The sequence below is a fragment of the Pan paniscus genome, chromosome 19, assembly GCF_029289425.2.
Source record: "Pan paniscus chromosome 19, NHGRI_mPanPan1-v2.0_pri, whole genome shotgun sequence".
NCBI lineage: Eukaryota > Metazoa > Chordata > Mammalia > Primates > Hominidae > Pan > Pan paniscus.
The window spans coordinates 20,001,555-20,026,841 of NC_073268.2; the positions used below are offsets into that span (position 1 = coordinate 20,001,555).

Here is a 25,287-nt window from a genome sequence, read left to right on the forward strand (position 1 = left end):
AGCTTACTGCAGCCTTGACCTCCCGGGCTCAAGCGATCCTCCCACCTCATGCTTGGAGTAGCTAGGATCACAGGTGCGCGTCACCACACCCGGCTAATTTTTGTATTTTTTGTAGAGATGGGGGTTTTGCCATATTGTCCAGGCTGGTCTGGAACCCCAGGGCTCAAGCAATCCGCCTGCCTAGGCCTCCCAAAGTGCTGGAATTACAGGTGTGAGCCACCGCGCCCATCCCACACTTGTCATTTTAAATACATCTGTAGAGAGGCAATGTGATAAGGCGTGGGGACAGACTACAGCAATCACAGGGAGAAGTACTTAAATGCTCCGAGGCCAAGCAGGTCATGAAATGATTTAAGCAGCTGAGTGGGGACATTGCCTACCCGGACAAGGTGACTCAAGAGGAGCTGCCATGTGAAAAGAGAAGCTCAAAGTAAGCAGGTTTTGACTTTTTAGGGAGGCCAGAAATCTGGATTTTAATATTTTGGTAACTAATTTATATTTTTGGAAAACATACTGGCCACACAAAACTGGTCAGTGCATTAGATGCCTAGCCTTCAAGATTTCCACTCTGGGGCTACCCCTTAGGGCTTGGCTTTGGGTGGGGGAGTTTGACTTGCAGCAAGTAACCTCACTTGTTAGCGCTTAATTTCCCCTCTGGTCAAAAGGGCAAAATAATAAAAGCCTATCCATCGGCATTCTGATGCTCAGATGAGATCATTCCAGAGGTCGCCCATCTCTTTACTGAGCCTTCCTTTATTACCCAAAGTCTCACTCTACTTAAAGCATTTGGAGAATTTTCGGTTTCCTACTGGGCATTTTAAAACTGGGGATTCCTATGCATGAAAATTTTTCCCAAGTCCTCTGAATGGGATCCTGAATGCAAAGAGTTAAGAGGAAATAGCCTATTAGGGTCTTGCTAATCCGAGAAGTTCAGGACCTGAAAAGTATCTAGAGCACTGCTAAGAGCCCCGACTCTAGCTAGATGCGCGCAGGGCCCGCTAGATCCTCGAGGAATTGTAGAGCAGAACCTAGGAGGAGACATTAGCATCCCGTGCTACAATGGACCAAGGCCTCGGCGGAGCGCGCAGAAGACAACTCTGGGCCCGCTAAACCAACCCAGGATACCCAGGTAAGGCGAGAACCCACGGCGCCGTTAGCGGCCCGCTCAAACTGAGGCGCGGCTGGCGGGGGACTCTCGCCCGAAAATCAGCTTGGAGGAACGAACTGTCCGGAGCGAAGTCTGCGCCCACCCGGGGTCCAGACTCCACGCGGGTGACTCCCACGCGCGCCGCGCCTCCGCCGCGTCCCGGACTATTCGAGAGCGCGGCGAGAACTCGACCGCGGAAAGTTGGCGCTCGCGTCGCTTCCCGCGCGTTCTGGGGCGCCCCCTCCCACTCGAGCGCCACGTGCTGCGCGCCCCCCGCTCCCGGGCGGCGGCGGGACGCCCCCGCCCCCACCGCAGCGCGCAGTGCGCAGGCGCCTTCCCGCGGGTCGCGGCGGCGGGAGCGGGAGGCGGCGGCGGCAGCGGCGGGAGCGGCTTCTGCTTCGGCTGGAGACTGAGGCGAAGGCGGCAGCGGCGGAGGAGGTGGAGGAGAGGCGAGGGTGAAGGCGATGGCGACGCTGGGCACATGAGGCCGCGACCGGCGGGACGGGCCGAGGCCCGGCGGAGGAGGCGGCTCCGGGGGAACCCGCCGCCGGGTGAGGGGCGGCCGCAGGGCCGGCTGAGGAGAAGCGGGCCAGGGGCGGGGTCCCAGGGGGAGGCGGGAGAACTCTTGGGGAGCCCGGGGAGGGGCCGAGGAGAACCTTCGGAGGTCCGGGGAGGAGCGCGGCCGGAGCGGGAGAAGGAGGGGGGCGCCGCCGAGGGGTTCCCGCCGAGTCCGGAGGGGCGTCGCCGGCCCGCGTCCTGCCACTGTCCCCGGCGCACCCTCCCTCTTTGTCCCCAGGCGCACGGCTCCCAAATCGGGAGGGAAACGGCTCGGGGGTGTCCTGGGCCGCGGAGGTGTCGGGGGACGGTCGGGGAGCCCGGGCAGAAGCGGCGCGCACTCGGCGGCGCCCCGGCGGTGCCCACAACTACCCGGGCGGTTAGGGGCGCAGGGCGGAGCCGGGCCGCCCCTCGCCGCCCGGGCTCTTCGCGGGCTGCTCTTTGTCTCCCCGACCTCGGTCCCTGCGTCTCCGGCGGCGTGCGGGCTCGTCTGAGGCTTTCCGCATCTCCCCGCTGGAACTCCTGCCTCCCGGGGGTTAGAGGAGGGTTCGTTCGAGGGCTGGAAGCGGGAAAGCGGGGCGGAAGGACTGGGCTCATCGCCTCCTGATTAACTCGTTGTCTTTACTTAAAATGACTTTTCCCCCACTTTGTCAAACTTGAGAACTGTTTGTGTGTGTGTGTGTGTGTGTGTGTGTGTGTGTGTGTGTTTCCTTAAGTCTCTAGCTTCAAAATTAAGAGTAGGCGCTACCGCTGTGATTGTGGGCAGTTGTGTGGTTGGCGGCTGCGTTTGGAGCTCTGAGTTGAAAAGATGTACGTGAATGTATGGTTTAGATTTTGTTCTTTCTTTTGCGATTGTCTGATTGGGAGTACTTTTCCTTTGCGAAATGGGCGAATTTGGTTTTCTTTTTGTTCATTGAGAACTGGCAGTGATACCGATTTCATTATGCTCATGCTTAATTTTGTTAGCATCAAGACGATGTGAAATCGAGTAAGTTAAGTTTGAATAAGTTCAGGCTGAGGGTCATCTTGTATGCCTGATAAGTCTAAATTTGTTATATGTTTGTGTCGTGTACACGTTCAAGTGAATATATGTGAAAGCGCTATAAAAAATCAAACTACATAAATGAAAGGGATTTTAATTTCCTGATAAGCAGGAAACAGCATATCTCCAGTACTTTAATATCTGTAGAAAAATGCGTTAATAATGTCATTTAGGAATAAAATATTTCTCTCCCTAGAGAGGGTTTAGGTATTATTCAGAGTAAAAGAGCAAAAAAATTTCAACCTCAGAGGGTATGGAAAAAAACAGAAAAATACCCTTACTTCCAGAGCTCCTGATTAAAATATTGTGAGTTGTGGGTTAAGTTTACTGATTTAAAAAAAACTTAGCATAGAGTTGTATCACTGGAGTTGCTTTGAATGTCTTAAGTACTGTGTAATGGCAGAATTAAACACGAACTAATTTTTCTGGGTAGAAGGTGAAAAGCTCCAATAAACAGATCTTAGTTTTCCCCAGATTTTTGTGCCCAGAGTGCTGTAGGCAAAGGGCATATTGAAGAGATACATAGAAGTTGTATGGAAGGTCTGTTAATATTTGTCCTGATTTGTAATGGCTTAATATTATTTACTACTTAAACTGTTGTGCATTTTTCCAAAGCATTTCAAACAACCTCTTCAAAAGCCAGCACTTTTAACTTTTGAGGTTGTGTGACTTAAGAATTGTTTTCTACCAGAAACAGTTCTCTTAAAAAGTTCTACCACAGTTCTCTTAAAAAGGAGCAAAGGACCTGGTAATTTTCTCTGTAATCAATTCATGAAGGTAAAATTGAGTTTTAGCCTTTAATCCAGAGTTAACATATCTCCAGCATAACAATCTTACTTATAAATGCTGTTATCCTTTGTCAGTTAAATTTTATTCTTATATTTGTATAAGTCAGCCAAAGGGAAGGAATGCAGGGTTGTGTTTCTGATTAGTCCACTTCCCCCCAGGTCCAGGCTTGCCTATCAATTGAGTAATGAGGATTTTAGAATACAGGATATATAATTTAAATCCAGAGCATCGTTCTCTTAACAAATGCTTAGTGTTTGTTCCATGCCTAATTCAATGCAAAGTGATGAGTTCCAAAAAACTATTGCTTTATTTGCTGTTTGTTCACATTTCAAAATTGGTGAGGTGTGTTCTTTTTTCTTTTTCCTTTTCCTTTTTTTTTGAGATGGAGTCTTGCTCTGTCGCCCAGGCTAGAGTGCAGTGGCTGGGACTACAGGTACCCGCCACCACGCCCGGCTAATTTTTTTTTGTAGTTTTAGCAGAGATGGGGTTTCACCATGTTAGCCATGATGGTCCCGATCTCCTGACCTTGTGATCCTCCCGCCTCGGCCTCCCAGAGTGCTGGGATTACAGGCGTGAGCCACCGCGCCCGGCCATCCTTTTTTTTTTCAAAGACATTGCTATGATGCCCAGGCTGTCATAGTACACTGCAGCCTCAAATTCCTGGGCTCAAGCCATCCTCCTGCCTCAGCCTCCTGAGTATACCCAGCTAATTTCTTTTTTCCCCTCCTTTCCTGTCCTGTCCTGTCCTTCCTTCCTATAGTTAAGTTTGACTAGGGGGTATGATTACTTATTTCTGAACTTATGCTTTTCTTGTAGTGTAGAAATACATGTGGCTCCTGTTCAAAATATTTGATAAAAATTTAGGCAAAGAAAAAGCAGGAATTTTTTTTGTTTGTTTGTTTGTTTTTGAGACGGAGTTTAGCTCTTATTGCCCAGGCTAGAGTGCAATGGTGCTATCTTGTCTCACTGCAACGGTGCTATCTTGTCTCACTGCAACCTCCGCCTCCCGATTTCAAGTGATTCTCATGCCTCAGCCTCCCAAGTAGCTGGGATTACAGGAACGCCCCACCATGCCAGCTAATTTTGTATTTTTTAGTAGAGACGGGGTTTCACCATGTTGGTCAGGCTGGTCTCCAACTCTTGACATAGGTGATCCGCCTGCCTCTGCCTTCCAGAGTGCTGGAATTACAGGTGTGAGCCACCGCACTCGACCAGATTATTAGTTTTGTAAGACCATTCCTTTGAGAATAGGTATGAGAAGATAGATTTTGGCTGATATCGTTAACCTGAAATTTAGACATAGAAAACAGTTCTGAGCTGTTAATATCAGCTGAATGGCAACAGTTGTTTTTCAACATACTGCTACAGCTGATGAGTTCAGTTTGTGTTGAAATAAGAACCTAGTAAGATGTATTTTTAAAAATATTTTTTAAGATTTAATACAAAAAATTTTAAATACAAAAAACTAGCTGGGCATTTGAGCATTGCTATTTACTGCAACTCTAAAGAGTGAATGACCTGTTAGTCAGTACTGGCTGGCATACAGTTATACATTCTTGAATTTTACAAGTACTGTAGTTGGCTGAGAGCACTCCTTGGCAATAAAGGTTTATCTTTCAGACCTGTGGAATATATTGCCCAAAGAGTTTTCCTAAAACAAGGATATGATGATCTCTTTGCAGATAGCATTTTACTTCTTTTTTTTTTTTTAGACGGAGTCTCGCTCCATTGCCCAGGCTGGAGTGCAGTGGCGTGATCTCTGCTCACCACAAGCTCCACCTCCCGGGTTCATGCCATTCTCCTGCCTCAGCCTCCTGTGTAGCTGGGACTACAGGCGTCCACCACCATGCCCGGCTAATTTTTTGTATTTTTAGTAGAGACAGTGTTTCACCGTGTTAACCAGGATGGTCTCGATCTCCTGATCTCATGATCCGGCCACCTCGGCCTCCCAAAATGTTGGGGTTACAGTCGTGAGCCACCGTGCCCGGCCAGCATTTTACTTCTAAAGAAATGAAGTGGGGCCAGGAGTGGTGGCTGATGCTTATAATCCCAGCACTTTGGGAGGCCAAGGCGGGTGGATCACCTGAGGTCAGGAGTTCAAGACCAGCCTAGCCAACATGGTGAAATCCCATTTCTACTAAAAGTACAAAAAATTACCTGGGCGTGGTGGCAGTCATCTGTAATCCCAGCTACTCGGGAGGCTGAGGCAGGCGAATGGCTTGAACCTGGGAGGTGGAGGTTGCAGTTAGCCGAGATCGCATCACTGCTCTCCAGCCTGGGCGACAGAGCGAGACTCTGTCTCAAAATAAAAAGAAAGAAATGAAGTATTCTGGTAAATGAATTCTTCTCCAGCTCTCAGTTGAAGCTTTGTTCTTTGAGGCTATAATGCTTGTAATACAAGCACAATTTGGACAAAAGCATTCTGGTGCCCATTAAGTCATTCAACTTTTTTTTTTTTTTTTCTTTTGAGACTGAGTCTCACTCTTTCACCCAGGGTGGAGTGCAGTGGCACGATCTTGGCTCACTGCAATCTCCGTCTCCCGGGTTCAAGGAATTCTCTTGCCTCAGCCTCGCGAGAAGCTGGGATTATAGGTGTCCACCACCACGCCCAGCTAATTTTTGTATTTTTAGTAGAGAAAGGGTTTCACCATGTTGGCTAGGCTGGTCTCGAAGTCCTGACCTCAGGTTGCCTCAGCCTCTCAAAGTGCTGGGATTACAGGCGCGAACCACTGTGTCTGGCCCTTTTTATTTTTTTGAGACGGAGTTTTGCTCTTGTTGCCCAGGCTGGAGTGCAGTCGCGCAATCTCGGCTCACCGCAACCTCTGCCCCCTGGGCAAGATTCTCTTGCCTCAGCCTCCCAAGTAGCTGGGATTACAGGCATGCACCACCATGCCCAGCTAATTTTGTATTAGTAGAGACGGGGTTTCTCCATGTTGGTCAGGCTGGTCTCCTGACCTCAGGTGATCCACCTGCCTCGGTCTCCCAAAGTGCTGGGATTACAGGCGTGAGCCACTGCGCCCAGCCTTTTTTTTTTTTTTTTTTTTGTAATTGAGACAGAGTCTTGTTCTGTAGCCCAGGCTAAAGTGTAGTGGTGCTCTCAAGCGATCCTTCCACCACAGCATCCCTAGTAGCTGGGACCACAGGCCCACACCGCCACCACGCCCAGTTAATTTTAAAAATTTTTTTGGAAGAGACAGGGTCTTGTTTTGTTGCCCAGGCTGGTCTTGAACTCCTGGGCTCAAGCAGTCCTCTTGGCCTCTCAAATATGGGGATTACAGGCCAAGGCACCTGGATCCCAACGTTTTTTTTTTTTTTTTTTTCTTCCCCAAAACATATAAGCACTTGATTAAAAAAAAAATAGTTGGACTCTTTCTTTCCCCCCCTTCTCACTATTGCACTTGACTAATTTTTTTTTTTTTTTAAAGACAGTCTCGTTCTGTCATCCAGGCTGGAGTTGCAGAGGTGCGATCTCGGCTCGCTGCAACCTCTGCCTCCCAGGTTCAAGCAATTCTCCTGCCTCAGCCTCCCAAGTAATTGGGACTACAGGCGCATGCTGCCACGCCTGGCTAATTTGACTGATTTTATTTTATTTATTTTATTTTTGAGACAGAGCCTCACTGTGTCACCCAGTCTGGAGTGCAGTGGCACACATGTAATCCCAGCACTTTCGGAGGCTGAGGCTAGAGGATACCTTGAGCCCAGGAGTTTGAGACCGCCCTGGGCAACATAGTGAGGGCCCTGTCTCTGCAAAAAGTAATTTGAAAATTAGCTGGATGTGGTGGCATACACCTGTGGTTTCAGCTACTCAGGAGGATGAGGCAGGAGGATTTTTTGAGCCCAGAAGTTGAAGGCTACAGTGAGTTGTGATCACACCATGCACTCCACCCTGGTCAACAGAGTGGGACAGTCTCTATTTGAAAAAAGAAAAGAAGCCGGGTGCGGTGGCTCACACCTGTAATCCCAGCACTTTGGTAGGCCGAGGCAGGCAGGTCACAAGGTCAGGAGTTCGAGACCATCCTGGCCAACATGGTGAAACCCTATCTCTACTAAAATACAAAAAATTAGCCGGGCATGGTGGCGCGCGCCTGTAATCCCAACTACTCTGGAGGCTGAGGCAGGGGAATCGCTTGAACCCGGGAGGTGGAGGTTGCAGTGAGCTGAGATTGTGCCACTGCACTCCAGCCTGGCAACAGAGCAAGACTCCATCTCAAAAATCGAAAAGAGGGCCAGGCACAGTGACTCATGCCTTGTAATCCCATCACTTTGGGAGGCCGAGGTGGGCAGGTCATGAGGTCAGGAGATCGAGACCATCCTGGCTAACACCGTGAAACCCCGTCTCTACTAAAAATACAAAAAATTAGCCAGGTGTGGTGGCACACGCCAGTAGTCCCAGCTACTTAGGAGGCTGCGGCAGGAGAATCGCTTGAACCTGGGAGGCAGAGGTTGCAGTGAGCCAAGATTGTGCTACTGCACTCCAGGCTAAGCGACAGAGCAAGACTCCATCTCAAAAAAAAAAAAAAAGAAAAGGAAAGAAAGGCCAGGCATGGTGCCTCACACCAGTAATCACAGCTCTTCTGGAGGTCATGGCAGGAGGATTGCTTGAGTCCAGGAGTTCAAGACCAACCTGGGCAATATGATGAGACCCTGTCTCTACAAAAATAAGAAATTAAAAAAAAAAGGAGGAAAGAGGCCAGGTACGGTGGCTCACGCCTGTAATCTCAGCACTTTGGGAGGCTGAGGCGGGGGGATCATGAGGTCAAGAGATCAAGACCATCCTGGCCAACATGGTGAAACCCCGTCTCTACTAAAAATACAAAAATTAGCTGGGCCTGGTGGCACACACCTGTAGTCCCAGCTACTTGCGAGACTGAGACAGGAGAATCACTTGAACCCGGGAGGCGGAGTTTGCAGTGAGCTGAGATCACACCACTGCACTGAAGCCTGGTGACAGAGCAAGACTCCGTCTTAAAAAAAAAAAAAAAAGGAAAGAAATGCATAGGGTTTCAGAGTAAGTTTTGATGTTTTTCCTCTATATAAATCGGATAAACTTCACACACCCCTATTCTTATCCTCTAATCTCTAAACTATATTCAACTCCCAATAGTTATAGAGATTATTTTCATTCACATGTTTGTAGTATTTATTAGTTTTGGCTTAATTTATTATTACTTAACTAATGAGTTATAACATTCCTTTTGGGAACGTTCAAATTAGAGCTGGACTCTATTTTAGGAATTCCCCTTGAGTCATTCTTGGACTTGGAATTCCTAATTGCCCATCCAGAGTAGATGTTTATTTGGATTCAAAATTTTCCTTCCTGAAATTATCCATTCTGTGGCTTCGGTTACCATATATATTTTGAATACTGCCACATTTTTATCTGTAGCCAGACCTCTTTTTTTATCCTGGCTGCCTGTTCAACATCTCCACAGAGATACCCAGAGGAGGTAATTTGAATTGCGTTGTCCAAAGTGAGCTCTTCATCTTGGCCCCACACCTAGACTTTCTTCAGTGTACTCTATTTTATTAAGTGGCTCTATCACACAATTTACTGAGGCTGGACTCTTTTTTTTTTTTTTTTTGAGATGGAGTTTCGCTCTTGTTGCTCAGGCTGGAGTGCAATGGCATGATCTTGGTTCACTGCAACCTCTGCCTCCCGGTTTCAGGCGATTCTCCTGCCTCAGCCTCCCGAGTAGCTGAGATTACAGGCGCCTGCCACCACGCCCAGCTAATTTTTTATATTTTTAGTAGAGATAGGGTTTCACCATGTTGGCCAGGTTGGTCTCGAACTCCTGATCTCAGGTGATCCACCCGCCTCGGCCTCCCAAAGTGCTGGGATTATAGGCGTGAGCCAACACACCCTAATTTTAGAATATTTTAGAATGTTTTTATTCCGTCAAAAAGAAACCTGATACCCGTTAGCAGTTACTCCCTCCTTATTCCCCCCATAATGGTTGTACAATATTCCATTATGGAGGTTATACCATAAATTATATATGTTTCTTTTTTTTTTTTTTTTTTTTGAGACGGAGTCTCGATCTGTCTCCCAGGCTGGAGTGCAGTGGCACGATCTTGGCTCACTGCAAGCTCCGCCTCCCAGGTTCACACCATTCTCCTGCCTCAGCCTCCCAAGTAGCTGGGACTACAGGCGCCCGCCACCATGCCCGGCTAATTTTTTGTATTTTTAGCAGAGACAGGATTTCACAGTGTTAGCCAGGATGGTCTTGATCTCCTGACCTTGTGATCCACCTGCCTCGGCCTCCCAAAGTGCTAGGATTACGGGTGTTAGCCACTGCACCCAACCTAATTATATGTGTTTCTTATAATAAATGCCCTGTATTTGTTTAGGGTAAATTACTAAATGTGGAATTATTGATCAAAGGATATAAGCACTTTAAAGTTCTTGATAACTATTGCCAAGATGCCTTCCAGAAAAGTTGTACCAGATGATGACACCATTGGTGTATGATGGTATGGGTGTTGGTTTTTTTTTTTTTTTTTGAGACGGAGTTTCCCTCTTGTTGCCCAGGCTGGAGTGCAATGGCGTGATCTTGGCTCACTGCAGCCTCCACCTCCCAAGTTCAAGTGATTCTCCTGCATCAGCCTCCCGAGTAGCTGGGATTACAGGCGTGTGCCACCACGCCTGCTAATTTTGTATTTTTGGTAGAGACAGGATTTCGCCAATATTGGTCAGGCTGGTCTCGAACTCCTGACCTCAGGTGATCCGCCTGCCTCAGCCTCCCAAAGTGCTGGGATTACAGGCATGAGCCACCGCACCCAGCCGATGGTATGGGTTGGGTTTTTTTAAAGAAATTTTGTATCATAAACGTAGTCATATTGGAAAATCATACATTTATTTTTGTCTTAGACATGTTCGTTTTTCTAGACTGAGCATTGTTCAGAACAGTTGGTTTGACCTAATCTTAGGCTGTTTTGGACAAATGTTCCAATATTGTCCTGTTTGCATGAAGACAGTTCCATTTAGGATATGTTGTGAATGAATATATTATCCCTATCCCAGGTTCCTCATACTTCTCCAGCTGGTTCCTGAAGGTTCTTACATTCAAATAGAATGGCTTTTTGCCAGCGAAAATTGGCACTTCAACCCACAATGGTGCCTTTTGTTTCCTCATTGGTTGATACAGCCAAGATCTCAAACTACTCACTCTCCATGAGGTTTTATAATTTGATTCACCACAAATTATATTTTAGGTTTTTCAAATATTCATAGCCAAGAGCTCTTTTGAAAACAAGTTGTTTTCATGTTTGTAGCACATAGATTACTATGTGCTACTTAGCTGCTGTGATGCTTTTGCTTAGAAATTGTCACGAGCTAGTTATTAAACATCTATTATCACTCATGTGGAATTAACTTCCACTTAAAACGTTCCAGTTAAACAACACTTCATTGTAAACCCTTTAATTGATTCCTGGTCTCTGCACATAAAGCAGTCGCGTTCAGGGGTATGAGTCACTAGCACGATTCTTAGTGGATTGCTCAGCTCATGAGCTGGGATGCCTAGATTGTTAATACCTACTTTGGAATTACAGTGAGTCAATATTGAAATTTTTTAATTTAGTCCAACCGCAAATTTTCTGAAATGATCGTTTGGGAAGTGCCTTTTTAAAATTTTGACATCTTGTTATATTGTTTAATTTTACTGCTGTTACTTTACTTTTCTCCTATCCCTAGACTTTTGAGTTCCACATAATTTGTCAGTTTGGTGAATTTTACTCTGAGATAGTTTTCATCAAATGTTAAATGGAAGAGATTTTAGAAATCATCTAACTTGATATTCTTCATTTATTTCAGAAATTAGGATATGGAAAGAACTTATTCCTGAAGTGCATGGATTACATTCTGGGATTAGAATCTCTTGCCTTCTAGTCCATTGCTTGCTTAGTTTCACAAAATTCAAGGTTAAGAATCACTTTTCGCCCAGGAGCTGTGGCTCACGCCTGTAATCCCAGCACTTTGGGAGGCTGAGGCAGACGGATAACCTGAGGTCAGGAGTTTGAGACCAGCCTGGCCAACAAGGTGAAACCCTGTTTCTACTAAAAATGTAAAAAAATTAGCCACTGTGGAAAACAAGATAATGTTCCTCAACCAATTAAAAATTACCATATGATGGAGCAATTCCACTTCTGGATATTAAAACAAAAGAACTGAATGATTAGCCAGGTGTGGTGGCACACGCCTGTAATCCTGGCTACTTGGGAGGCTGAGGCAGGAGAATCACTTGAACCTAGGAGGCAGAGGTTGCACTGAGCCGAGATCATGCCACTGCACTACAGCCTGGGTGACGAGGCAAGATTCTGCCTCAAAAAAAAAAAAAAAAAAAGAATTGAATGATTTGTACACCCACGTTCATAACAGCATTATTCACAGTGGCCAAAGTTGTAGACAACCCAGGTGTCTGTCAACAGATGAATGGATAAACAAAACATGGTATGTACATACTATGGAATATATTATTCAGCCTTAAAAATGAAGGAAATTCTTTTTATTTATTTATTTATTTATTTATTTATTTTTGAGACGGAGTCTCGCTCTGTCGCCCAGGCTGGAGTGCAGTGGCGTGATCTCGGCTCACTGCAAGCTCTGCCTCCTGGGTTCACGCTGTTCTCCTGCCTCAGCCTCCTGAGTAGCTGGGACTACAGGCGCCTGCCACCACACCCGACTAATTTTTTATATTTTTAGTAGAGAGGGGGGTTTCACAGTGTTAGCCAGGATGGTCTCGATCTCCTGACCTCATGATCTGCCCGCCTCGGCCTCCCAAAGTGCTGGGATTACAGGCGTGAGCCACCGCGCCCGGCCAAAGGAAGGAAATTCTGACACATGGTATAACATGGATAAACCTTGAACACATTATGCTGAGTGAAATAAGCCAGACACAAAAAGACAAATATATAATTCCATTTATATGAGATAATTAGGTAGTCACAACCATAGAGAAAGTAGAATGGTGATTGCCAGGGGCTGGGAGAAGGGGAAATGGGGAGTTACTGTTTCTGGGTCTAGAGTTTCAGTTTTACAAGATGAAAAAAATTCTGGAGGTAGTGGTGATGGTTGATAATGCTATGAATGTGTTTAATACTTGAACTGTACACTTAAGATAGTACATTTTATGTCTATTCTACCACAGTAAAATAATAAAAATAATTTAACAGGACACAAGTTAATGGGGGGGTTTTTTAGTGCTTGATTTGAAAAATTTGAGAGGTTTTGTTTTTTTGTTTTCTTTTTTTAAATAGAGACGGGGTCTCGCCATGTTGTCTAGGCTGGTCTTGAACTCCTGAGCTGAAGTGTTCTGCCCATCTCAGCCTCCCAAAGTGCTGGTATTACAGGAGTAAGCCACCACGCCCAGCCAGCTTCTTCCTGCCCCACACCCCCAGATGGTGTTTTGCTCTTTTGCTCTCTTGCCCAGGCTGGAGTGCAGTGGTACAATCTTGGCTCACTGCAACCTCTGCCTTCCGGGTTGAAGCAATTCTCCTGCCTCAGCCTCCTGAGTAGCTGGGATTACAGTAGCCCAGGCCTGGCTAATTTTTGTATTTTTAGTAGAGACTGGGTTTCACCATGTTGGCCAGGCTGGTCTTGAACTGACCTTGTGATCCACCCGCCTCAGCCTCCCAAAGTGCTAGGATTACAGATGTGAGCCACCATGCCTGGCCTTTTTTTTTTTTTTTTTAACATGAGACTATTAGAGACTTTTCCAAAGATATATGTGGAAGTGATTTCTTGGGTTAATAGTTGTTTTGTGGTCTCCCTATTCTCAATGCCCAAATAAATTGTCCTTCTTAAATAAATAAATCATTTTTGTCAAAGATACCGTTTATTCCTTCCTCCCCAGCTACCAAGAAAGCTTGTTCTGTTTTATTTTACTTTTAAACTTTCATTCCATTTTACATTTTAAGATCTTAAACTCTGAAATGTATTTTCTTTCTGGTGTTTGTGCGTTTTTTTTTTTGTTTGTTTGTTTGTTTTTTTGAGACAGAGTTTCGCTCTTGTCGCCCAGGCTGGAGTGCAATGGCGCAATCTTCAGCTCACTGCAACCTCTGCCTCCTGGGTTCAAGTGATTCTCCAGTCTCAGCCTCCCGAGTAGCTGGGATTACAGGTGCCCACCACCACGCCCAGCTAATTTTTCTATTTTTAGTAGAGACGGGGTTTCACCATGGTGGCCAGGCTGGTCTCAAACTCCTGATTTCAGCTGATCCGCCCACCTTGGCCTCCCAAAGTGCTGGGATTACAGGCATGAGCCACCGCGCCTGGCCTTGTGCTTTTTCTTTTGTTGTTCTGATCCTGAAGATTGGGATTAGGGTCACATAGAACCTGTACATAATTCCATCGGTAATGTAATTCTTTACTAGCGAGTGGTCAAGAAAGAGCCCAAACTCCAGTGCAAGACTGCCTGACTTCAAATTCTGGCTTTGCTACTTAATAAGTAGATGATTTTAGGCAAATAATAAAGTTTTTTGGTTTTTGGGTTTTTTTGAGATGGAGTTTCACTCTTGTTGCCCAGGCTGGAGTGCAATGGCACAATCTCAGCTCACCACAACCTCCGCCTCCTGAGTTCAAGCGATTCTCCTGCCTCAGCCTCCTGAGTAACTAGGATTACAGGCATGCACCATCACGCCTGGCTAATATTGTATTTTTAGTAGAGACAGGGTTTCTCCATCTTGGTCAGGCTGGTCTTGAACTCCTGACTTCAGGTGATCCGCCCGCCTCAGCCTCCCAAAGTGCTGGGATTACAGGCATGAGCCACCGTGCCTGGCCTTGTGCTTTTCTTTTGCAGTTCTGATCCTAAAGACTGGGATTAGGGTCACATAGAACCTGTACATAATTCCATCTGTAATGTAATTCTTTACTAGCGAGTGGTCAAGAAAGAGTCCAAACTCTAGTGCAAGACTGCCTGACTTCAAATTCTGGCTTCACTACTTAATAAGTAGATGATTTTAGGCAAATAATAAAGTTATTTGTTTTTTGTGGTTTTTTTTTTTGAGACGGACTTTTGCTCTTGTTGCCCAGGCTGGAGTGCAATGGCACGATCTCAGCTCACTGCAACCACCGCCTCCCGGGTTCAAGCAATTCTGTCTCAGCCTCCTGAGTAGCTGGGATTACAGGCATGCACCACCACACCTGGCTAATTTTGTATTTTTAGTAGAGGCAGGTTTCTCCATCTTGGTCAGGCTGGTCTCGAACTCCTGACTTCAGGTGATCCGCCCGCCTTGGCCTCCCAAAGTGCTGGGATTACAGACGTGAACCACTGCGCCTGGCAGGCAAATTATAAATTTTTAAACCTGATTTCCTCATCTTTAAAATGAGTTTACTATTAGAATCTACCTGCTGAAATAATTCAAATAATGTTCATTACATTTGATCTTCAAAAATCCTATTAATTCGGCTGGGCGCGGTAGCTCACACCTGTAATCCCAGCATGTTGGGAGGCCGAGGCAGAGGGATCAGTTAAGTCAGGAGTTCGAGACCAGCCTGGATAACAACGTGAAACCTCATCTCTACTAAAAATAGAAAAATTAGCCAGGCCTGGTGGCGAGTGCCTGTAATCCCAGCTACTCGAGAAGCTGACTGAGGCAGGAGAATTGCTTGAACCCCGGAGGCAGAGGTTGCAGTGAGCTGAGACTTCGCCATTGCACTCCAGCCTGGGCGACAGAGCGACACTCTGTCTCAGAAAACCAAAACCAAAACAAAACAAACTGAATTATGTTTTACAGAAAAACAGTGTTAATTTGAGTCTGTTTGGATATAACCTATAGAAAACTCTTGAGATAAGAATTTGAGAGAGAATTACATAATTTATTACCATGTTGATGCCAGCTAATTTTTTTAAATTCTGTTTTCTAGTGTAAGACAAGGTAGATTTGTGTCTAAGTTATTTGGAAAATAGACTAAAAATAGCACATTTGGTTTCTGTCTAATAAATGTTATATAAGCAAACTTGATTTTCTTCAGTATTTGGGTTTTCTTTGTGTGAGTGAATCCTTTTGAATTATGGGCTACCATGAATTGCAGTATCTTTTAAAATAGAAGCCGTTCTAGAAAAAAGCAACTTTTTCTTTTTTTTTTTTTGAGACGGAGTGTCGCTCTGTCACCCAGGCTGGAGTGCAGTGGCACGATCTCGGCTCACTGCAAGCTCCACCTCCCGGGTTCACACCATTCTCCTGCCTCAGCCTCCCGAGTAGCTGGGATTACAGGCACCCGCCACCACGTCTGGCTAATTTTTTGTATTTTTAGTAGAGATGGGGTTTCACCTTGTTAGCCAGGATGGTCTCGATCTCCTGACCTCATGATCCTCCCACCTCGGCCTCCCAAAATGCTGGGATTACAGTCGTGAGCCACCGCGCCCAGCCAACTTTTTCAACCTTTTAATTTTTTAAAGAATTGATACGATTCTATAAAAATAATAAAATTTGAAGGAAGTCAGTAAAATAAACTGAGATGTTTATATTAAATGTCAATTAATCAATGTCTATACTATATCAAGATTACCTTTTATAGACAAATAGGTAAAAGAATGGAAATAACCCACAAAGGGGTTGGATATATGAGGGGGAATGTATCCTACTGTCTTAGAAACATGAAAATTGACATGATTTTGAAATGCCATTTTGCATCTAGTAAAGGAGCATAATGACAGTGCTGAAGAAGTGGAGGTGAAGTTGTTTTAAGTATACATTCATTGCCAGGCACTGTAAATTACTAGTGCCTTTTTTGAAAACCAAATGACAGTACAAAGCAAAAACCATGCAGATTTACATTGCCTGTGATCTAATAATACCACCTCCTAGAATTTATAGATATAAACTCAAGGCATTTAGGATATATTCACGAAGATATTAAGTATAAAAGTACATATAAATCAGTTGGACCCCAGCTATTCAGGAGGCTGAGGTGGGAGAATCACTTGAACCCAAGAGATGGAGGTTGCAGTGAGCTGAGATCATGCCACTGCACTCCAGCCTGGGTGACAGCAAGACCCAGCCTCAAAAAATAATAAAAAATTGGTGCTTTACTAATTAGCAAAAGACATTGAGGTATTTGGCCTCCACCCATCTCCACCACTGGACATGTGCTTCCATGTCGTTTTCTATTTGTAGATGGAGTATAGACATGATTTTTTATTCATGAGAGCCATTCACAGCTGAATCTCAGACTTTCAGCCCCTACACTATAACCAAGTTTGTTTTCAGAAGCAGGGAAGCCAGAAAAGACTTATGTCCTGAAATTTTTTTTTTTTTTTCCTAAGACTGAGTCTTGCTCTTTCACCCATGCTTGAGTGAAGTGGTGCCTTCTCGTCTCACTGCAACCTCCGCCCCCCGGGTTCAAGTGGTTCTCCTGCCTCAGCCTCCAAGTATCTGGGATTACAGGCGCATGCCACCACGCCCAGCTAATTTTTGTATTTTTAGTAGAGATGGGGTTTCGCCATGTTGGCCAGGCTGGTCTCGAACTTCTGACCTTAGGTGATCCACCTGCCTTGGCCTCCCAAAGTGCTAGGATTACAGGCGTGAGCCATCGCTCCGGCCCTATGTCCTGAATTTTAGGCACCTTTTCAGGTCCCTTATGTAGACCATTTCCTCACATGTGCACTGATCAGTTCTGAAGACTGAGGGGCCCCTCTGCAGATCTCCAGGGTTTTTTGTGTGTGAGTGAGTGAATCCTTTTGAATTATGTGCTTCCGTGAATTGCAGCATTCTTTAAAAAAAAAATTTAAGAAGCCATTCAAGAAAAAATAGATAAAATGTTCAGGGCTGGGTGTGGTGGCTCACGCCTGTAATCCCAGCACTTTGGGAGGCTGAGGTGGGTGGATCACGAGGTCAGGAGATCAAGACCATCCTGGCTAACATGGTGAAACCCCATCTCTACTAAAAATGCAAAAAATTAGCCGGGCGTGGTGGCGGGCACCTGTAGTCCCAGCTTCTCGGGAGGCTGAGGCGGGAGAATGGCATGAACCTGGGAGGTGGAGCTTGTAGTGAGCCAAGATCAGGCCACTGCACTCCAGCCTGGGTGACGGAGCAAGACTCTGTCTCAAAAAATAATAATAATGGTTCAGGGGAAAGGAAACTTCAGTGGAGCAAGAACCCACTTTTCTCCACAGTGAGACCACAATTGGCAGTGACATATTCTGCTTAGAAATGTTAATTCCAGAACCTGCCTTCTACTCATTCTACTTCTTGAAATGATCTTAATTTCTCTGGAGGAGTATTGTACTCTGTAACATTGTAAGCCAATCCTTAATGCTTTGTTAATACATAGCTGCCAGGGAGGGGGCTTGCCTAGAGAATGAGTGACCCATTACAGAAATGAGGACTAATGTTTTCAAAATGTTTCCCAGACTGCACTCATCTCCCAGGAATTATTTGACATTTCACTGAGAGTAAGAATGGGTAACTTGTGGCCGGGCGTGGTGGCTCATGCCTGTAATCTTAGCACTTTGGGAGGCCGAGGTGAGCAGATCACCTGAGGTCAGGTGTTGGAGACCAGCCTGGCCAACATGGTGAAACGCTATCTCTCCTAAAAATACAAAAATTAGTTGGGCGTGGTGGTGTGTGCCTGTAGTCCCAGCTACTCAGGATGCTAAGGCAGGAGAATTGCTTGAACCCGGGAGATGGAGGCTGCAGTAAGCTGAGATCGTGGTACTGCACTCCAGCCTGGGCGACAGAGAGAGACTCTTGTCTCAAAAAAAAAAAAAAAAAAGTAACTTGGAAGGAGAGGAAAGGGAAGAGTATCAAAGAAAAACTTACTGACTCAATAGGTAAAAACATTGGTGATACTGCCATTCATTTTAGGAAACTCATGGTTCTTTATTTTAGAAAGAAAATTGCAGCTGGGTGCGGTGGCTCACACCTGTAATCCCAGCACTTTGGGAAGCTGAGGCGGGTGAATCTCCTGAGGTGAGGAGTTCGAGACCAGACTGGCCAACGGGGTGAAACCCCATCTCTACTAAAAATTAGTTGGACGTGGTGGTGTGCGCCTGTAGTCCCAGCTACTTGGGAGGCTAAGGCAGGAGAATTGCTTGAACCCAGGAGACGGAGGCTGCAGTCAGCTGAGATTGCGGTACTGCGCTCCAGCCTGGGTGACAGAGACTCTTGTCTCAAAGAAAAAAAAGAGAAAGGGAGGAAAGGAGAAGGAAGGAAGGTTAGTTGCTCGTCACCCATTTTGTGAGATGTTGGAGTTAAGTTGGTAAACACATTTACACAAAAAGAAATGCAAATAGTAAACAAGTATAAGAGAAGTTTGGCCGGGCGTGGTGGCTCACGCCTGTAATCCCAGCACTTTGGGAGGCCGAGGTGGGCAGAACATGAGGTCAGGAGATGGAGACCATCCCGGTTAATGTGGTGAAACCCTGTCTCTACTAAAAATACAAAAAATTAGCCGGGCATGGTGGCACGGGCCTGTAGTCCCAGCTATTCGGGAGGCTGAGGCAGGAGAATCGCTTGAACCCGGGAGGTGGAGGTTGCAGAGAGCCGAGATTGTGCCACTGCACTCCAGCCTGGGCGACAGTGAGACTCTGTCTCAATTAAAAAAAAAAAAGTTCATTTTTACTACTAGATCCCTTAGTAAATTAGTGTTATTTGGAAAGAGTATTCATTTAGATAAAGACTAGAAGGACATAAGGAAAACCAAAACATTTGTAAGTAGCTGTGATTATGGGTTTTTTTGTGTGTGTTTGTTTGTTTTAACCCATTTATGCCTGAGATTGCAATTTTTTGAATTTGAAAAAATCAGACCTTGGCAATGATCTTGAACAGTAGGATATAAATAACTCCCACATGCGTAGCGTTCCAGTAATGGAACAATAGGCATACATGGGTTTTAATGTTATGGGTTTTTTGTTTTGTTTTGTTTTGATTTGATTTTTGAGACAGAGTCTTGCTCTGTTGCCAGGCTGGAGTGCAGTGGCGCAATCTCGACTCACTGCAGCCTCTGCCTCCCTGGTTCAAGCCATTCTCCTGCCTCAGCCTCAGCTTGTAGTCCTGAGTAGCTGGGACTACAAGCGTGTACCACCACACCCGTCTAATTTTTTTGTGTTTTTAGTAGGGGCGGGTTTCATCATGTTGGCCAGGATGGTCTCGATCTCCTGACCTCGTGATCCATCCGCCTTGGGCTCCCAAAGTGCTGGGATTACAGGCATGAGCCACTGCTCCCAGCTGGGTTTTTTTGTTTTTTGTTTTTTTTTTTTTTTTTTTTTTTTTTTTTTTTTTTTTTTTTTTTTTTTTTTTTTTTTAGAGTTTTGTTCTTGCCCAGGCCGGAGTGCAATGGGACGATCTCGGCTCACTGCAACCTCTGCCTCCCAGGTTTAAGCCATTCTCCTGCCTCAGCCTCCCAAGTAGCTGGGATTACGGGCACGTGCCACCATGCCCGGCTAATTTTGTATTTTTAGTAGAGACGGGGTTTCACCATGTTAGCTAGGCCAGTCTCGAACTCCTGACCTCAGGTGATCCACTTGTCTCAGCCTCCCAAAGTGCTGGGATTACAGGCGTGAGCCACCGCGCCCGGCCTATTTTTTTTCCCACAGAATTATATTAAGAGAAAGAGGCCGGGCATAGTGGCTCATGCTTGTAATCCTAGTACTTTGGAAGGCCGAGGCAGGCAGATCACTTGAGCCCAGGAGTTCAGGACCAGCCTGGGCAACATGGCAAAACCTCTTCTCTGCAAAAAATACAAAAATTAGCCAGGCATGGTAGTGTGCAACTGTAGTCTCAGGTATTTGGGAGGCTGAGGTGAGAGGATCACCTGAACCTGGGGAGGCTGAGGCTACAGTGAGCCCAGGTGCCGCTGCACTCCAGCCTGGATAACAAAGAGAGACTTTGTCTCAAAAAAAAAAAAAAAGAAAAAGAAAAAAGGCCAGGTGCAGTGGCTCACGCCTGTAATCCCAGCACTTTGGGAGGCCGAGGTGGGTGGATCACCTGAGGGTCAGGAGTTGGAGACCAGCCTGACCAACATGGGTGAAACCCTGTCTCTACTAAAAATACAAAATTAGCTGGGTGTGGTGGCACATGTCTGTAATCCCAGCTACTTGGGAGGCTGAGGCAGGAGAATCGCTTGAACCCAGGAGGCGGAGGTTGCAGTGAGCTGAGATCGTGCCATTGCACTCCCTCCAGCTTGGGCAACAAGAGCGAAACTCCATCTCAAAAAAAAAAAAGAAAGAAATTATATTGGCTGCGTGTGGTGGCTCACACCTGTAATCCCAACACTTTGGGAGGCTGAGGTGGGCAGATCACTTGAGCTCTGGGGTACAAGACCAGCCTGGGCAATATGACGAAACCTCATCTATACAGAAATTAGCCAGGCATGGTAGTGTTCCTTCACCTGTAGTCCCAGCTACTGCAGGGGGCTAAGGTGGGAAGATTGCTTGACACAAGAGGTTGAGGCTGCAGTGACAGGTCTGCACCACTGCACTCCAGTGTGGGCAACAGAGCGAGACCCTGTTTAAAAAAAAAAAAATGAATTAATTGATGTCCATCCAGTATAGAGAAGATCAGGTATCCAGATCCCCGCTCCTCCCCACACATGCACTGATCAGAGCTGAAGACCTGGGGTATGGGGGGGAGTCCGTCTGCAGATCTCCAGCGAGTTTTGTGGAGAAAACCCCTGGCTGTTGTGGATCTTCTCAACATTTTGTGGTCAAGAGCATAGACCGTAGCGATACTCATTCTGAAGACTTCAGAGTGTGGGTATAGAGTACCCATACTCTGTGGCTCTTAGGATTGTCTATGGAAAACCAGACTGTAAGGGTTCAGCATTTTCCACATCTGCAGCTTAATCAGTACACAATACTTACTAATGGATGTGTTAAAATGGCTGCTTTAGAACTTACATAAGCTCTGAAGGATTTATCACCAATTCTTCCCACCAAGAAAATTTTATTGAAAAGCTCAACTGTTGAGAAATTCTTTCATAACAATAATTACTTAAAAGATACACATTTGGCCGGGCGCGATGGCTCATGCCTGTAATCCCAGCACTTTGGGAGGCTGAGGCAGGTGGATTACCTGAGGTCAGGAGTTCAAGACCAGCCTGGCCAACATGAAACCTCGTCTCTACTAAAAATACAAAATTAGCTGGGCGTGGTGGCTCACGCTTGTAATCCCAGGATTTTGGGAGGCCGAGGCGGGTGGATCACGAGGTCAGGAGATCGAGACCATCTTGGCTAACATGGTGAAACCCAGTCTCTACTAAAAAATACAAAAAAAAATAGCCAAGCGTGGTGGCAGGTGCCTGTTGTCCCAGCTGCTCGGGAGGCTGAGGCAGGAGAATGGTGTGAACCTGGGAGGCGGAGCTTGCAGTGAGCCGAGATCGTGCCACTGTACTCCAGCTTGGCCAAAAAAGCGAGACTGTCTGGAAAAAAAAAAAAGGCTGGGCGTAGTGGCTCACGCTTGTAATCCCAGCACTTCGGGAGGCCGAGGCGGGCGGATCACCTGAGGTCAGGAGTTCAAGACCAGCCTCAACATGGAGAAACCCCGTCTCTACTAAAAATACAAAATTAGCCAGGCGTGGTGGTGCATACCTGTAATCCCAGCTACTCGGGAGGCTGAGGCAGGAGAATTGCTTGAACCTGGGAGGTGGAGGTTGTGGCGAGCCAAGATCGCGCCATTGCACTCCAGCCTGGGCAACAAGAGTGAAACTCCGTCTCAAAAAAAAAAAAAGATACACATTTATCTTTGTGGATGGAGATATAACAGATGAGTTAGTTCTAACTAATTGTATTTTCATAATTTTGGCTTATTGGAACAAATAGAAATTTCAGGCTTTGGGGAAAATCTGAGCCTGCAGAGAATTTGTGGATGAGAATCATGGAGTTCTATGTTGGAAACCTGGCTTACATCACCATTTAAAGATTTTATATTATTTACTTCTTGTTTTGAGGTTTTATAACTTGTATATTCAATGAGAAAAGAGGTGGTGAGCTCAGTTGGAAAACAGGGCTAGAAATGGGAGCTGTACTGGAAATTCTATTGTGTTAGAGTCTCCCTCTCTCGCCCAGGCAGGAGTGCAGTGGTATGATCATAGCTCATTGCAGTCTCAAGCTCCCAAGTTCAAGTGATCCTCCTCCTTCAGCCTTCCAAAGTGCTGAGATTACAGGTGTGAGCCACCATGCCCAGCTGGATTCTTTTGTTTGTTTGTTTTGTTTTGTTTTGAGATGGAGTTTTGCTCTTGTTGCCCAGGCTAGAGTGCAATGGCACAATCTCAGCTCACCGCAACCTCCCCCTCCCCCTCCCAGGTTCAAGCAATTCTCCTGCCTCAGCCTCCCAAATAGCTGGGATTACAGGCATGCACCACCACACCTGGCTAATTTTGTATTTTTAGTTAGTTGGTCAGTCCATGTTGGTCTGGCTGGTCTCAAACTCCCGACTGCTGGTGATCCACCCACCTCGGCTTCCCAAAGTGCTGGAATTACAGGCATGAGCCACCGTGCTTGGCCTGGATTCTTCATATGTAAATCTTTTTGCTTCTTTATTTTTTGAGGTTTCGCTGTCACCTAGGCTGGAGTGCAGTGGCACGATCACAACTCACTGCAACCTCTACCTCCCGGGCTCAAGTGATTCTTTCACCTGAGCCTCCCAAGTAGCTGGGACCACAGGTGTGCGTCACCATGCTAATTTTGGGGGTGTGTGTTGTTGTTGTTGTTTGGTGAAGACTAGGTTTCACATGTTGCCCAGGCTGGTCTCAAACTCCTGAACTCATGTGATTCCCCCCACCTTGGCCTCCCGAAGTGCTGGGATTACAGGTGTGAGCCAGAACCACTGTGCTGGGGCGTGTGTGTGTGTGTGTGTGTGTGTGTGTGTGTAAGAGACAGGGTGTTGTTCTATCTACCAGGTTGGACTGCAGTGGCCACCACTGCCACCACACCTGGCTAATTTTTTTAAAATTTGGAAAGATAGGGTTTCACTATGTTGCCCGGGCCTATGTGCAAATCTTTATGTGGCTTCATGCCTTCACTTTTTTTTTTTCCATTGTTCCTTTGGAAATTGTTCCAGTTTTTTTTTTCCTGTATCTTTAAACAACAAAACAAAGCACCCTTTTAATTAAGTTACTATAAACACATAACATTCAGGAATTGTTTTAAATTTATTTGCTAAATGTGGGCGCCTTATGGATGACATTTGGCCAGAGCTATGCAGAGTTGCCAGAGCTTAATAATGAGCAATAATTCATCTTGGAAACTTTTCTGTTTTGCTGTTTAATCCAGTACAGATGCAGGTGTTTTCTTTCTGTGACTTTTTGTGAGCAGTTGTATCTGTAAATCACCTCCCATGGAGACGGGTGTTCCTGTGACTGAGAGCCAGCTGTTGGGTGTTTTAGCTAAACAGCTTGCTCCTAGTTAGCTGCTCAAATCCCCCTGAGAGGTGTATTGGCTGCTTCAGGGAATAGAGCAGATGGGGTGAAGGTTTTTGCAAGGCCTTCAGTGACCTGCTTTCAATTTGCTGCAATTCTTCTGCTTTGGCTTTTTCCTATAGGTGCCAGAGTTCATCTGCTTCATATTTTTACTACTGACGCATCTTCCTGTCGTATATTCTTAGACTGTGGTGACTTAAGAATCTTTGGGTCACCTGTTACATGGTTTCTCCTGCCACCTGTATGGGGAGGAGAAGACTGGTATTCAAACTCAAGCCTGTTTCTATCTTATTCTCATTGATTTTTATGATACATAGAAAACTTTGTTTCTTTCTGAAAATGGCATTTTAGTGATTCATTGTTTTCTGTGGGAGAAAGCTTATGACCTGCTCTTTTCTTTTTCCCTTCCAGAGGGAATCTGGAAAAATTGCAATCAAAACATCATTTCTCTAAGAAAATTTTGGGTAACCGAAGTTCTGGACAACAGGTAAAGTGTGTTTAAACTTTGGTGGTGCTGACAAATCATCTGTAATCTGCAGAAGTAAACTGGGAGAGGGAGGAGGACAAGTTAAAAATTAAGTCTACTTTGTGTCGGGGCTTTATTGGGGATTTCCCATATATTACCTCATTTAGGTGGTTTTTACCTGGATCCTGGATGTAGATCTGGGAATCTCAGAAAGAAACTGTCCTTTAAAATGCTGTTTTAAATGGATTTGCTGTTGATTGGATTTAATGTCCTCACAGTTCAGTTTAGCAATCATTTTTTAATGTCTACCATAAATAAGGTACAGAAGTATAATTTGTAGATTCTGTTATATAGTAAAGGGGTACAATATTTATTGCAAGACCATTTACTGGGCTTCTAAGTAAAACCAAAATCTGGTATGCGATGCAGCCTAGCTAGGGAAGATCTTCCTAGTTCCCTTCTGTCTTTTGTTTTAGTTCTTAATGATTGCCAGCAGTTTGTAGCTGTACCATCTTCTTAATCCCTTTTAGCACTTGTCTAAAATTTAAGTTTCCTAATAAATCACCCCTTCACAGTGGAGTCCAACCGAGATGTCCCCTTTATGTTCTCAGTGGTGGTTTTTCTGTGATTGGACCGAATAACTATACCTGTGTGTTTTTTAAATTTCTATCTCACAAAATTCTGAAGGTCTCATGAAATAATAGTATATGTAAAGAACCTAGGTCTGGCCAGGCATGGTGGTTCACGCCTGTAATCCCAGCACTTTGAGAGGCCAAGGCAGGCGGATCACCTGAGGTCAGGAGTTCGAGACCAGCCTGGCCAACATGGTGAAACCCCATCTCTACTAAAAATACAAAAATGGTGGTGCATGACTGTAATCCCAGATACTCGGGAGGCTGAGGCACAAGAATCACTTGAACCTGGGAGGCGGAGGT

At 45.6% G+C, this 25,287-nt stretch overlaps 1 protein-coding gene across 10 annotated transcripts in view; it reads left to right on the forward strand.

The window, feature by feature from the left end:
* Positions 1–939: 939 nt before the first annotated feature.
* The window catches only part of GJC1 (gap junction protein gamma 1), a 37,832-nt gene continuing 13,484 nt past the window's right edge, over positions 940–25,287 (forward strand). For 2 of the 10 annotated variants that reach the window (XR_010110538.1, XR_010110537.1), the window contains exons 1-2: positions 951–1,129; positions 24,298–24,373. The gene's annotated coding sequence lies outside the window, so the exon portion shown is untranslated. Of the gene's footprint in view, positions 1,130–1,486; positions 1,699–1,795; positions 2,238–24,297; positions 24,374–25,287 lie in introns of those variants that run through there. The other 8 variants (XR_010110540.1, XM_034941676.3, XR_010110536.1 and 5 more) reach the window with 5 other exon arrangements.